Here is a 12860-nt window from a genome sequence, read left to right as displayed (position 1 = left end):
TATTTAAAATATATATAAAAAATAATAGCATAAGTTCCATATGTATTCCAGGATTCATATAGTCTTCAAAAGCTACTGTATGCGATAGATTCAACCCGATCTCACGGCAATTCGTTCATATTTTACGAGGTGGCTAATTCGTACGAATTTATATCACTCGTACGAATTTGTAAGATTTTTGCTAAATCGTACCTATTTTACGAATTGCCCAATTCGTATGAATTCGTAAGAGTGACCTACCCCTGACCCCGCCCCTAAACCTACTTATCACTGGGGTTTAGACAAATCGTACGAATTCGTACGAGTGAGGTCGCACAAATTTGTACGAATTAGCCACCTTTTACTCACTTGTACGAATTGGTCGTGAGATAGCGTCGGATAGATTTGTGTGAGGAACAGACGGAAATTTGTGTGAAAATTTTAACATCAAAGTAAACTAGGGTTTATAAAAGTTGTTTTGCATTATGGTTTTTAGTTAATATAACTAAATATAAATTTCAATTAGGGTTGTTTCATCAAACGTGTGCTCAAACAAGAGGTTCTGTGCAATGACACAGGGTTCATCAAGATGTGTCATGGGATACAGTAAACCAGGACTGTCAAAAGTCAGAAAAGAAACTAACTCTGGAGGGATGCTCTTTGCTTTCTTAACCTTTAACCCAGCTAATAAAGAGCAAGAAGGGATGGGGTCGGTTGATCTTCTACCATCCTGACCTCATGGCCTCTGTAACCAGTGAATCCCCCTATGAGGGCCTTGTCTGGCGGGGACAGGCACTGTTGAGGACACTCCAGGGGTCGGGGATGGAGCTATAGAGGCTGTCAGTCAGAGCTCCATGCATGTGTCAATCACAGTGCAGCGGTGTGTGAAAATGGACCTTTTCTAAGACACTCTAATCCAAATGTAAAAACACTCCACTTAAAAGCAGCAGCATTAGGGCTTACAAATCACTTACATAATTGAGCAATATCAAAGCTCTTATTCTAAAATTAGATGTTTGCATTTGTAATAGTTCAAAATCACGTGTGTTTGAAGCTCCTTCTGTTTTACACTAGCTGTATTAGCTTACATGTAAACGAGCCATTTGCCTTACTTAAGGCAAGACACTAGGCAAAACCATAGTTTTTTCATGCACTAGTCAGTTTTTAAATTTTGGGCTGTGTGTATTTTCCTTCCATAACTTGTCTTCTCTCAGAGTAGTGGAAAGAAAATATCCCAAATACACAATGAAGTGTTTTATCTATTTATCTATTTATCTATTATCCACTTTATCTCTGAAGGTTTTTTACAGAGCAGTTTGTTCATATAACATTTGCCTGATTTACTGATATAATTTTTTATTCCTAAAAATATGTTGTTGTTTTCTCTGGCTGTTGATAGTATTTTCTGATTTATGGAGTGATAAAAAAGAGATATCCAAAACCTCAAAAAGAATTTTGAACCGGGAGTTATCCAATGTTCAGATTTCTGTTCTGGAAATTAGTGCATATTTAATTAGACAATGTCTCATTTGTATATTTAAACACAACTTGTTCTTGTAATACAAAACAATTGTCCTACAGTTTTTCCTCACTCGCTTTGGCACATATTTGAAACAGTCTTAATATTCTCTAATCTGTAATTATCACTGTCTGTTGGAACATCACGGGCCTCATTTATAAAAATGTTTCGTAGAAACCATCATTTGGTCTTATGATATTTTCTCAAATGTGCGTAGGCCTACGTGTAATTCAGAGAACCAACGAAAACAGTGCCCCTCCCTTCCAGATGTGAAATTTTATAAATCGCAAATGATCTTGAAGTTGTGCGTAGCGGAATGGTTTCAGACCTCCGCCTTGTAAACGCCACCTAAATGTCATGAACATATAAAAGAGGACCAGTCAATGTCAAAATGCTTTACTTGAGAATTGCGAGCGGCAAGACTTGCTTAGATTTCCAAATACCTGCAGTAGGCCTACTCCAAAGCTGCATCTGAAATTGCGTACTTTCTGAGTACGTACTATATTTGAAATTTAATTTAATTTGCGGCCGTTAAAACAATGTTCTAGGCTAGTATGAAAATGGGTAGCATGAATGTTACTGTCACGTGACCTACCAGCATCCAGTGTTAGGGGTAACGCATTACAAGTAACTTGAGTTAAATAATCAGATTACTTTTTTCAAGTAACTAGTTAACACATTATTTTTAACACATTTTATTTTTAAAGTTACATCAAAATATCTGAGTTACTTTTTCAAATAAGTTACACGTTTCTTTGTTTTTACATTATTACGTATTATTATTACGTAATATTGTAATGCATTACTTTTAAATGTAACTTTCCTCAACACTGCCAGGCCAGCGTCAGTTGCATTGCAACACTTCCATTCAAAAATCCTCTGGGATAGTAAAGTGTCCATCGAATGCGCACTTCAAAATCTCGGCGTAAGTTGTAGGTCACCCGGGGACTTTTTGTCTACTTTTTTTTCACATACTACGTATTCGTTCGCAAACTATATATAGTAGGGAAGTATTCGATTTCGGACGCAGTGCGACTCTCTGCCACAAGGAAAAGTGTGCACGTCTGCTTAAAAATATAAACTTATACACTTCCCTCGTCCACTTCACGAAGTGGAACGCACTTCAAAATGGCGGCGGGGATTCCCCCGAGGGGAAGTGCTTAGGGTAGTTCGCAAGTGCGTGTCTAAAAGCGGTGCTGCGTTCCAGTCCACTTTTAGACACGCACTTGCGAACTTCCCTAAGCACTTCCCCTCGGGGGAATCCCCGCCGCCATTTTTGAAGTGCGTTCCACTTCGTGAAGTGGACGAGGGAAGTTTATATGGACAGACCCCCGTTCCCTCGATTTTGATCAAGGGAGCGAGTCTACTTCATATGTACACTTCAGGCACCTATATGTCCCACAATGCAGTACGATTGTGACGTCACCACAAATCTCGTTTAATCACCACCACAACAAACAACTCTATGATATATTAATTATATATATTTTTTAATTTAAACCAACCCACAAACACCTATATACATTTGGATGCTGCATTAAACAAATTCCTAAAGGGAATTTAAAAAAAAAATAATAAATCAACTCCACAGCTGATTCCAAGTGATCAAGGGCTTAGGACGTTCCAATTCAGCCCATTTGAGTTTCCGCCAGTAGTGGGCACTTGTGCATCGTAAGCAATGACGTACATCCGAGTGAACGAGACGGAGGGAAGTTAGCGAGTGAAGGGCATGACAATTTTGGACTGGAACGCAGCCCCTGACGTGGCGCTAAGCACTTTTCCATGTCAACGTTTTAAATATGAACGTTGGCATTGGATTTTCGCGTTTTATAAATGAGGACCCTCAACACTATTGCTTGTCTGCAAAATATAGTAACTCAGAGTCAGACCAAAAAACAAAAACAAAAAAACTAATTAATTCATGCTTCAAAATCTACTGTAATTAATGTGTCAGTGAATCGGCCAATGCTTTGCTTTTTATCATCGGGTGTGCCACACTATTGAAATATTTGTTATATACAGTACAAATGTCATATTTTTTTCAACTTTTCTGTTGACACTGACTGCTTTTATACAAGAGCACTGAGCTTTTTTGACACTGTTTTTTTTTACCAAAAATAACTGGTAAAACTCAATACTTTATAAAAAGAAAATGAACATTTGTATTCATACAGTACAGTTATTTTACCAACGGAAAATTACTTGACAGTTGCTTGTTTATTTTTACACACTCTATTACATCTTCCCCTGATACCACCACCACACATTCTTATCTTCCTATGCTGTTCCACGACAAGCAAACTTTTCAGTTTACATGTAACACATTTCTACAAAAATAAATGTACTGAATAAATATACAGTTATTTATGCTGTAGCTGCTGCTGTTTAGGGTTGGGACATTCCTCCGTGTTCAAAAATGGTGGTGATTGTACTTGGAAAAATACATTTGCATGTGATAGCTCACACGATGAAAGAATGTTTAGAAGTTGTTAAGAGTTTGACAATTTCACTGAGAATCTACGCATTGATCAACAAGCCTTTTGCATTTAGTTATTGTGCAAATTGTAGACAGCTGCGCTTACTCTTTTACACACGTGCCAAAACAATCAATACAATATCAACAAAATCAATAAGGAATTCAAATCTAATGAGAACAACAAACTAACTGTTCATAGATGTGAACTTATTGTTTTGAGGAAAACAATTATCTAATTCAAGAACTGAGCATAAGTGACTGAGAAAAACTGTATTGTGATTATTCAACTGGTGAAAGTATGATGATATCTATTGGTTACATGTTCTACCGTATTCATGATGTAGTGTCTTAAATAAAAGCCATTTTTGAATGCATGGTTACTTCCAGCACGGTGACTCCGAAAAGGTGAGACTGGTGTGTGTGCAGGCCTGAGCTGGAGCCTCAGAGGCTGGGGGAGAGCTGGAGCTGTTGACAGGTGGAGGTGTGATGGAGAAGCAGGCGCCAGAGAGAGCTGAAAGGGGCTGAAGAAGGCCACGGTGCCGGGGCAGAGCGGAGCCAGCCTACAACCCCTAACGGGGATTTTGGAAAGACGGGGCATCATTGGTCATATATTTGAATTCTTTTTGCCATTTAAAACATATATACTTTTATTTATTTTAAACTGAACTTTATTCATTTTTTTTTATTATTATTATTTTGAAATCTAATGTTTAATTTAATGTCATGGTGATTTTCTTTCTTCTTTTCTTTATTTTTTGATAATGTTGTGCTGCTCATCTTGGCCAGGTCACTTCTGTAAAATAGATTTTTTTATCTCAGAAAGTTTAATCTGGTTAAATAAAGGTAAAACATTTTTTTATATATATATTTATGTAAATATATTTTCTACCAAGCCTTTTTTTGGGCCATTTTTTGTATATTTTATATTATATCTATATTTAATTTTTTTAAATTTTTTTTGATAACAGTTTATTAAAATGTGTTCCACACTTTCTATCTATCTATCTATCTATCTATCTATCTATCTATCTATCTATCTATCTATCTATCTATCTATCTATCTATCTATCTATCTATCTATCTATCTATCTATCTATATCTATCTATCTATCTAATATTATTGTTTTATTAAAATAATAATAATGCTAATATATATATACATATTTTGCCCTCCATTTATTTCAAACATAGAAAATACATTTACAAATCTCACATTTAAAGAAAAAACTTGAATTGTTGTACATGAATACATGAAGTTTAAAATGTAAAAAAATACAAATAAATAAATAAATAAATAAATAAATAAATAAATAAATAAATAAATAAATAAAATAAAATAAAATAAAATAAAATAAAATAAAATAAAATAAAATAAAATACTTGCCACACTGCAAAAGTTGGAGTTTATAAAAAAGTTGGATGAATAGTTTGAGGAACATGACCAAAAGTTCAAGATGTTGGCAGGTGGTTTTAATGTTGTGGCTGATCAGTGTACTTTAGAGTGTAATTTTAAATGATGAATGCAAAATATCGTTTTGATCTTTAGGAGACTATTCCATCCACATTTGCATTTAGCCTAAATGCAGTATACTGTAAGATTGGAAATGTGTTTTCTTGCCCCTGAAATATATTTTTGAAATATATTTTGGTATATGAACGTTAAAACTAAATATATTTTAAATGTAAAAAAATTTATGTGTACAACATATATGTAGCATATATTTAAATATATTTTAGCCAAAAAAAAAACAACAACAAAAAATCACTGTATGGGTAACATCCTACGCTCCCTAGAATTGTCCAAAATGTTTCATCCTCATTTCAGTTTGTTAATGGACGGATATGGTCCAAGTAAATGAATCTCAATTATAGACTGTCTAGACATGACTGAACGCCATGGCTGTGATAGAGTTTCTGTTGACTTGCCGAGGGCCCATCTGTGTTGTGGTGATCGGTTAGAGGTTGGCGGTGTTTGTGTTAAAGTGTGTGAAGTGTGTTTTAAAGTTGGGTTGGCTGAAATCTATGTATCCTGCTGCTCTTATGTGGCCAATGAGATGGTGGGAAAGAGCAAATTTGGAAAAGATGGGAGATTTCCTCCCCGCTAACAAGTTCCCACCGAACCAATTTCATCAACCCTGTGGGACTCAAATCCTAAGCAGTTTTTTTTGCATAATCCCTTGAGAAAAACATTCAATTATTAAATAAAAATAGAGATTTTTTTGATAACAGTTTATTAAAATGTGTTCCACACTATCTATCTATCTATCTATCTATCTATCTATCTATCTATCTATCTATCTATCTATCTATCTATCTATCTATCTATCTATCTATCTATCTATCTATCTATAGCTATCCATCCGAGGTGGGACTGTACTCGATGAAAGGATGGCGTGGTGGAAGAGTGATGTGCGGCGGGGGAGACAGAAGAGCACAAGGGAAGAAAGAGCGAGGGAGTGGGGGAGGAGAGGAGAGGAGGAGGACTGTTTGCGGGCCTGCTGGGTGGCTGAGTGCAGACAGCTGGAGGAGGAGTTGATGGGAATGGTATCTGCAAGGTCAGGGGTCACTGGAGAGAGCTTTAGCACACTTCCGCTGCCGGCCCCACGGCTCTCCAGTCTCTGGAATTCTGCTCCTCCAGCTCCCACTCAAACTTGTGTGTTTTAAGCCACGTTTCTTCCCTTTTCACTGTATTATTTTTTTTTTTTTTTTGTCTATCTCTAATAACAAAAAAAAAAATAACAAAAAAAAAAAGTGGAATATTGGATGTGGTACTATGATATTATTGTGTTTTTGGGGACATGTAAAAATGATTTTTCGAAGTTGTAAATAAAACAGATTATTGGAGTACATTTTACTATGTTTAAAAATGGCATTTCAGAATGTCATGTTTAATTCAATATGTTACTTGCTGTTGCTTTGCAATTATAAGCGATTTACTAGTGATTTTTTCCCCCAAAGTAAATACTACACCATTTTAAGTCCTTAAAGTCATGAACACATAACATTTCCACCATGACTATTAATGAACCTATATTACTGACATATATAAAAATATGGATGGATGGATGGATGGAGATAGATAGATAGATAGATAGATAGATAGATAGATAGATAGATAGATAGATAGATAGATAGATAGATAGATAGATTAAAGGATGCATGTAGCATATAGGACAACTGTACAAAAGTACTACAAATACTACTATACCATCGATGCTGCAACAGTTCTTTTTCCATAAGCATTCAAAGTCTTTCTTTATTTTTACAGTCATTCCTCTCCACGCCATGGCCTACATGCATATTCCTGTGTGTGCTCCCACAGTCAATCAATGGCAGTATGGATCTACTGCCGCATCTGTAATATAGATCTGCCCTTGCTCGATCCATGCAGTCCTGTCATTTCAACAGCGGAAACGCTGAGCTCTTCTCTCTCTCCTGGTCGCGCGCATATCGAGTGGCTGTTTTTCTCTGCGCTCTCTGATGGCCCTCGCTACAGCCGTGCAAAGAGGCCAAACTATGATGAGGATAATATCTGTTATTTGGCCCCAGCCAGGGAAGCAGCACACACTGCACTACCATTAAAGGGCATTAGTGTGTGTGTGTGAGAGAGAAAGAGAGTAAGCATATATCTGTAGAAAGTTTGTGTGGCCTCTATAAGGAACAAGATAGCATGTGCTGAATGCTATACATGCGTGTTTTTGTAACATGATTCTGTCATCATCTGTGTGTTTCTCGTTTAACGGCCCCCCCGCCTGTCCTCCCCCTCCCACACTCACACACACACACATACATACATGCAGGGGAATGAGCAGTGCAAAATCTCCCTGCAGATGTTCTCGATTGTGGTGATCCAATATCCTCTTGTGTTCCGCTGTCTAAAAAAAGAGAGCTGTTTTACATTTCCCCTGGGGGCAAGAAGGGAGAGATTCTCACAGCGATAGAGCTGACCCAGGTCCTTCGAGGGCTGCCCCACATTATTTTAGACTGAGTCTGGGTTTTTTTTATTATTTTTTTTATTTGGGAGTCATTTATTTTCAGATATGGTGAGGAAGATGTGATAAAATCTTGTTGTCTGGTCTCTTCATGTGATGTTTAACAATTGCAATCCGTACAATCAATTCATTTGATTCGCGACAATTCTGAGAGACAAGACAGAAAAAAACACACATCGTTTTTATTCTCAGAAAAAACACCTACGTTATATTTTCCTCAAGTGTTTCTGAAAACATATCAACTTCACAAACTGCTTAGATTTGCCAAGATTTCAATGTGAAATAAATATGAAACATTTTAATCCAAATCTTTCTAGGACTGCGCAATCCATTTGAAACTCTACGCTCTATACTTTTATGATATGCCACCACTAATTCTCTCATACGTTTCTCTTTTTATTTTTCCTACATTTATTTTACATATAGCAACATTAAACTTGATGCTTTAAAAGAATATTCATTGGTTTAATATAATTTAAGCTCAATTGAGGCTGATTACCACAAAAACTTATTTTGACTCGCCCCTCATTTTCTCAAGTTGCAGTGAGACACTTACAAATGGAAAGTTAATAGGGCCAATTTTTGGAGGTTTTTTTTATAATAATAATTTTATATTTTATAAAAGCACTTACATTAATTCCATTAAAATGTGTTTAGTATTTGAGCTGTAAAGTTCATTTTTGGGTTTTAGGTGCTATGACAGCTAAGTTGTAAAATTGGATTGCAAAATACTGTAACTTTATAGAGAAAAGGTTAGTAAGTGTTTTTCGTGCTATAATCATGTCAACGCATATTATTTGCATCTATTGAAACAATCATTTATTTGCTTAATGGCCCCCATTTCCACTAAAAGTGCCCCACTGTGCCCTAGATTTTGTTTTGTTTTTTAAGAAAAGGAGAAAGAAAGAACCCAGACAGCAACATAGTGTCGGCCCAGATCCGGTCGTGGATTCCACACAGCCCAGATGTGGGCCGGATCTGGGCCGACACTATGTTGCTGTCTGGGAAAAATCTAAATGAATTTGTGTGGTAATCAACATTAAACCACAAGTGCTGTCGATTGAACTAAACTTGTATTAAACCCGGAATAGTCTTTAATGAAATAAAACTGAGACCTCAATTAACTCTGACCCAGACAGCAACATAGTGTCGTGTCGGCCCAGATCCGGCCCTCATCTTGGCCGTGTGGAATACACATGAACCAGATGTGGGCCGACCCTATGTTGCTGCCTGGAGAGCTATGAAAGAACAGCATCTGAGCATCCCCCCCAATATAGTTTTTGGTAAATAACGGTAAGGTCAATTATACGTTATTATGCATCTAATATGATGGGTAATGAGATGTGATAAATGTACAGTACATTAAACAACTGTGGTTTTAAACGTGTGATCATGATGCATATGAAGGCTGATGTACCAGCTGTGTGTTGGTGTGTCTAATCCTGCGTGGCTGGAAGCTGGAAACAGGAAACGCTGGTGCATTCCTCACATTTTTCAAAATGCTGCAAATTGCTGAGCACATCCTTTTGACCGGACATGATCACTGACCTGGGAGGTAAAGCGAGAGAGAAATCAGGAGGAATAGAGACTGATGCACATGTGGGAGAGAGAAAGAGAGAGAGAGAGAGAGAGAGAGAGAGAGAGAGAGAGAGAGCACTAAAACACTATCTGTTCCGTTCCAATAACATCAATCCATGCTTTCACATTTGTGGTCACATTTATAACCTGCAAACGGAAATATTAGTCAATCATCTAACAGATCCGTTCAACAGGATCTCAGCTTGAAAAGACAAAATGATGCCTTTTACAAATGGGCAATTGCATCTTGTGAAAGGATGTACCTTTACGACTTTAGTCACCAAAGCCTGGATGATTACTCAGCTTGAACAGCAACAATAACCAGAATCTCGGTCTTAACAAGCCTGATGCGTGACTCAGACTGAGGAGAGGAAATGCAAAGAATAGAAACATCCAGTCCTTCCGAAAGGCAAGCGCATAAATAGGTGGCCAGCTCAAGCAGGAAGTCTCGGCCACTGTGATGGTCAAGCCAGCCTCGGTGCTGTTTTCCTTCTCTTTGCACGTACAAAGGGGGAGGGAACACATTTTTTTTTCTTGCAAAAAATGAATGGGGAATTCTGACCATCCTGAAGAAAGAGCTGCTGGATAAATTATTGAGTGCATTCTATCAAGTCTGAGCACTCACTCTTATTCACTGCCTTCCACTGCAGGTTAAGTGTAGGTCCATTCAGTCTTTTAAAGGGAGACTCCGGGACGGTGGACCACGGTACGATGAACAGATGTTCTCGATTGTAAATGGTAGCTGGCACATTCCACTTGAAGGTTAACAGGAAAAACTCAAACCTAATATTAAAGGTGTAGTTCACCAAAAAATTAAAGTCATTGACTTCCATAGTAGGAAAAACAAATACTATGGAAGTCAAAGGCTAAAATCAACTGTCTGGTTACCAACATTCTTTAAAATATATATTTTTTGTGTTCAACAGAAGAAAGAAACTCATACAGGGTTGGAACAACACGAGGTTGAGTAAATGATGACAATAATACATTTTGGGGGGCAAACTATCCCTTTAAACTATAAAATACAAATACAATACAACAAGTATTCATCATCCATGTCTCTTGTGTCAAATCTGTCCTGTTCAATCATATGTAAGATATATTACATATAGTAGTAGCATTCAAGTCAAGTCACCTTCATTTATATAGTGCTTTAAGCAATATAGATTGTTTAAAAGCAGCTTTACAGTGATAATAGGAAATTAAAGTAACAGAGATTGTTTTGGCTTATACAGCAGCTCAAGAATAAAGTTACTGTCCAGCTAAAGTCTCAACGATCATTAGTTATTAACTTAGTGCGTCCTTTATACACAAATATAAAGGATAATGTAATATTATATAGTAAATTAATCAATGTAAATATAAAATATATAATTTTTCCATGCTTTGACCCTAACTTGCACCTATTCCATATGGCAAAGAGATGAATGATCTTTGATGTAATGAAATACACCTGAAAGTGGCGAAACTGCTTGAAAATTAACTTCTTTTCTTTCTTTTTTTACTGGAAATAATCATTTAAAAAAAAAACCGTTTCTTTCTGACTCAAAACCTACAAACAACTGACAGACAAAATAAAAATCACAAATCAAACTAGTACTTAATTTAAAGGTGCAGTATGTAATACTGATAGTGGTTGAAATGGGTACTGGAGTCCAAATTCAAAATATTGGGAAAGGGTTGTTTCTCCCGCCCTCTCCTCCTCAGACTGGACGTTCACGCGTGTTGCCAGATTGAGGATGCAATAGGAATGATCGCAATTCACAATGGAAGACGTTGAGCTTCACCCTCTGGATTTATCCGCGTTTTAAAATGCGTTTAGTCGTAGAGCTTATTGTGGATGCCGAGGCTTTTTAGGTTGGGTAGAAAATGCAACCTTTGACCAAGTTTGTTTGCTGGTTTCCATGGCTGAAACACACTGTTTTATGGCAACTGGCATCCTGGGGAGTTGAAATTCTATAAGGTAAATTGGCAGTGGGCGGAATCACACAGACAAAAACAAAAACAAAAACAGTCATTCCAACACGTATGTAAACTTAGCATGTTTCATAAATATCTGAAACATATTATAGTATTTTTATGCTTTAGTATAGTCCATTTTTTTTTACATAAATCACCTTTAAGGTAATTGTCAAATATATCATCATGTTTGGTTCCTTTTGAGAAGAATTAGAATGAATTGTCTCGCTATCAGCATTACAGAAATAAAATGCTTTGTAAAAATGTTTTAACCAAATATTATTAGCATTAGCAATGTCTATTTGATAATGCTAATTTTAAGGCATGTGGACTCTCATGTTCACAGGAATTTGCATATCATATGTCTGCTTTGAAGATAGGAATTCTTCAATTCAAACTAGCTCTACGATATGCATCTTGACTGTGCAGTCGCTGTATAATCGACCTGATAATACACTGACTCAGAGGGACACATTCGTGTAGTTTTCATTTCCTCTTCCCGCTTCTCTTCTTCATTCCTGCTACCTCACACACCATTCAGGAAAGTGAAGCCCATTGCCAGGCGGGAAGAACGTCAGTGGCCGATAAAGCCATCGGGAGGAACTTGGAAAGAACATGTTTGATGTCAGCGCCAGCGTATTTTTGGGCCCGTGCGGAACAAAAGGCCTGGTATATTTAGCGGTGGTCAGGAAGCAGGCTGAGAGAAGGGCCGGGGGGTTCAACAGAGGCCTCGTCCACTTTCCCACACTTGCAGACCGGAAACAGGCGATGACAACTACTCCACCAAGAGGCCCCAGGTCGCCTGTTAGGGGAGCCATTGAGCTCAGAGGAAGGAAGAGGTTATACAGCCCTCCCCCCATCAACATCCCAGCTTTCCAAGAGTGACCTGAGCTTCCCCCATTATGCATATTTTGTCAACACCAAACGTTTTAGGCAATGTGAAGGTCCTGGCCCAGTTGCATATAGGCAGACACATGTTAATTTTTTTTATAAAAGGAACATTGTGCTTCCTAAATGTGTAAGTTAAGCTGTAAAAATGCCATCACAAATAAATGAGTTTACAGCAATTCACTTCCAAACAAACACGCTGTGTATTTCTCCACATCTTTTTTGGTTACATCTGTCCTACGCTCCATCTGCACATGGCCTGTGTTGTCTGACCCTGGCTTGTACTCAAGCTTGGCATACTTTAGTGGCATGCTTATCCTAGACACATTTCCTCCGCAGGAAACTCAGTATTAGATTGCAGTTTTATTTATTTACTTCATTCACACAGCTTGATTGCAGAATGCTCAGGGGAAGATGAAGTTTGCTAAAGCATTTCCCTTGCAATCTGTTATTGGTCTTGTTTATTAAA

At 37.3% G+C, this 12860-nt stretch overlaps 2 long non-coding RNA genes across 2 annotated transcripts in view; both read right to left on the bottom strand.

Moving 5' to 3' along the window:
• LOC309478059 overlaps positions 1–12860 on the bottom strand; it is a 289830-nt gene that overhangs the window by 52167 nt on the left and 224803 nt on the right. The window lies entirely within an intron of this gene.
• On the bottom strand, positions 7832–10026 carry LOC309478250. Its single transcript, XR_014198906.1, has 3 exons — positions 9808–10026; positions 9384–9514; positions 7832–8113 (listed from the first exon to the last, which is right to left on the bottom strand). It is a non-coding gene; the product is annotated as an uncharacterized lncRNA (long non-coding RNA).

The sequence above is a fragment of the Leuciscus leuciscus genome (assembly GCF_965113295.1).
Source record: "Leuciscus leuciscus genome assembly, chromosome: 16".
NCBI classification, from domain to species: Eukaryota; Metazoa; Chordata; class Actinopteri; order Cypriniformes; family Leuciscidae; genus Leuciscus; species Leuciscus leuciscus.
The sequence above is the reverse complement of the archived record's forward strand: the minus strand, read 5'-3'. Positions and strand labels throughout refer to the sequence as shown.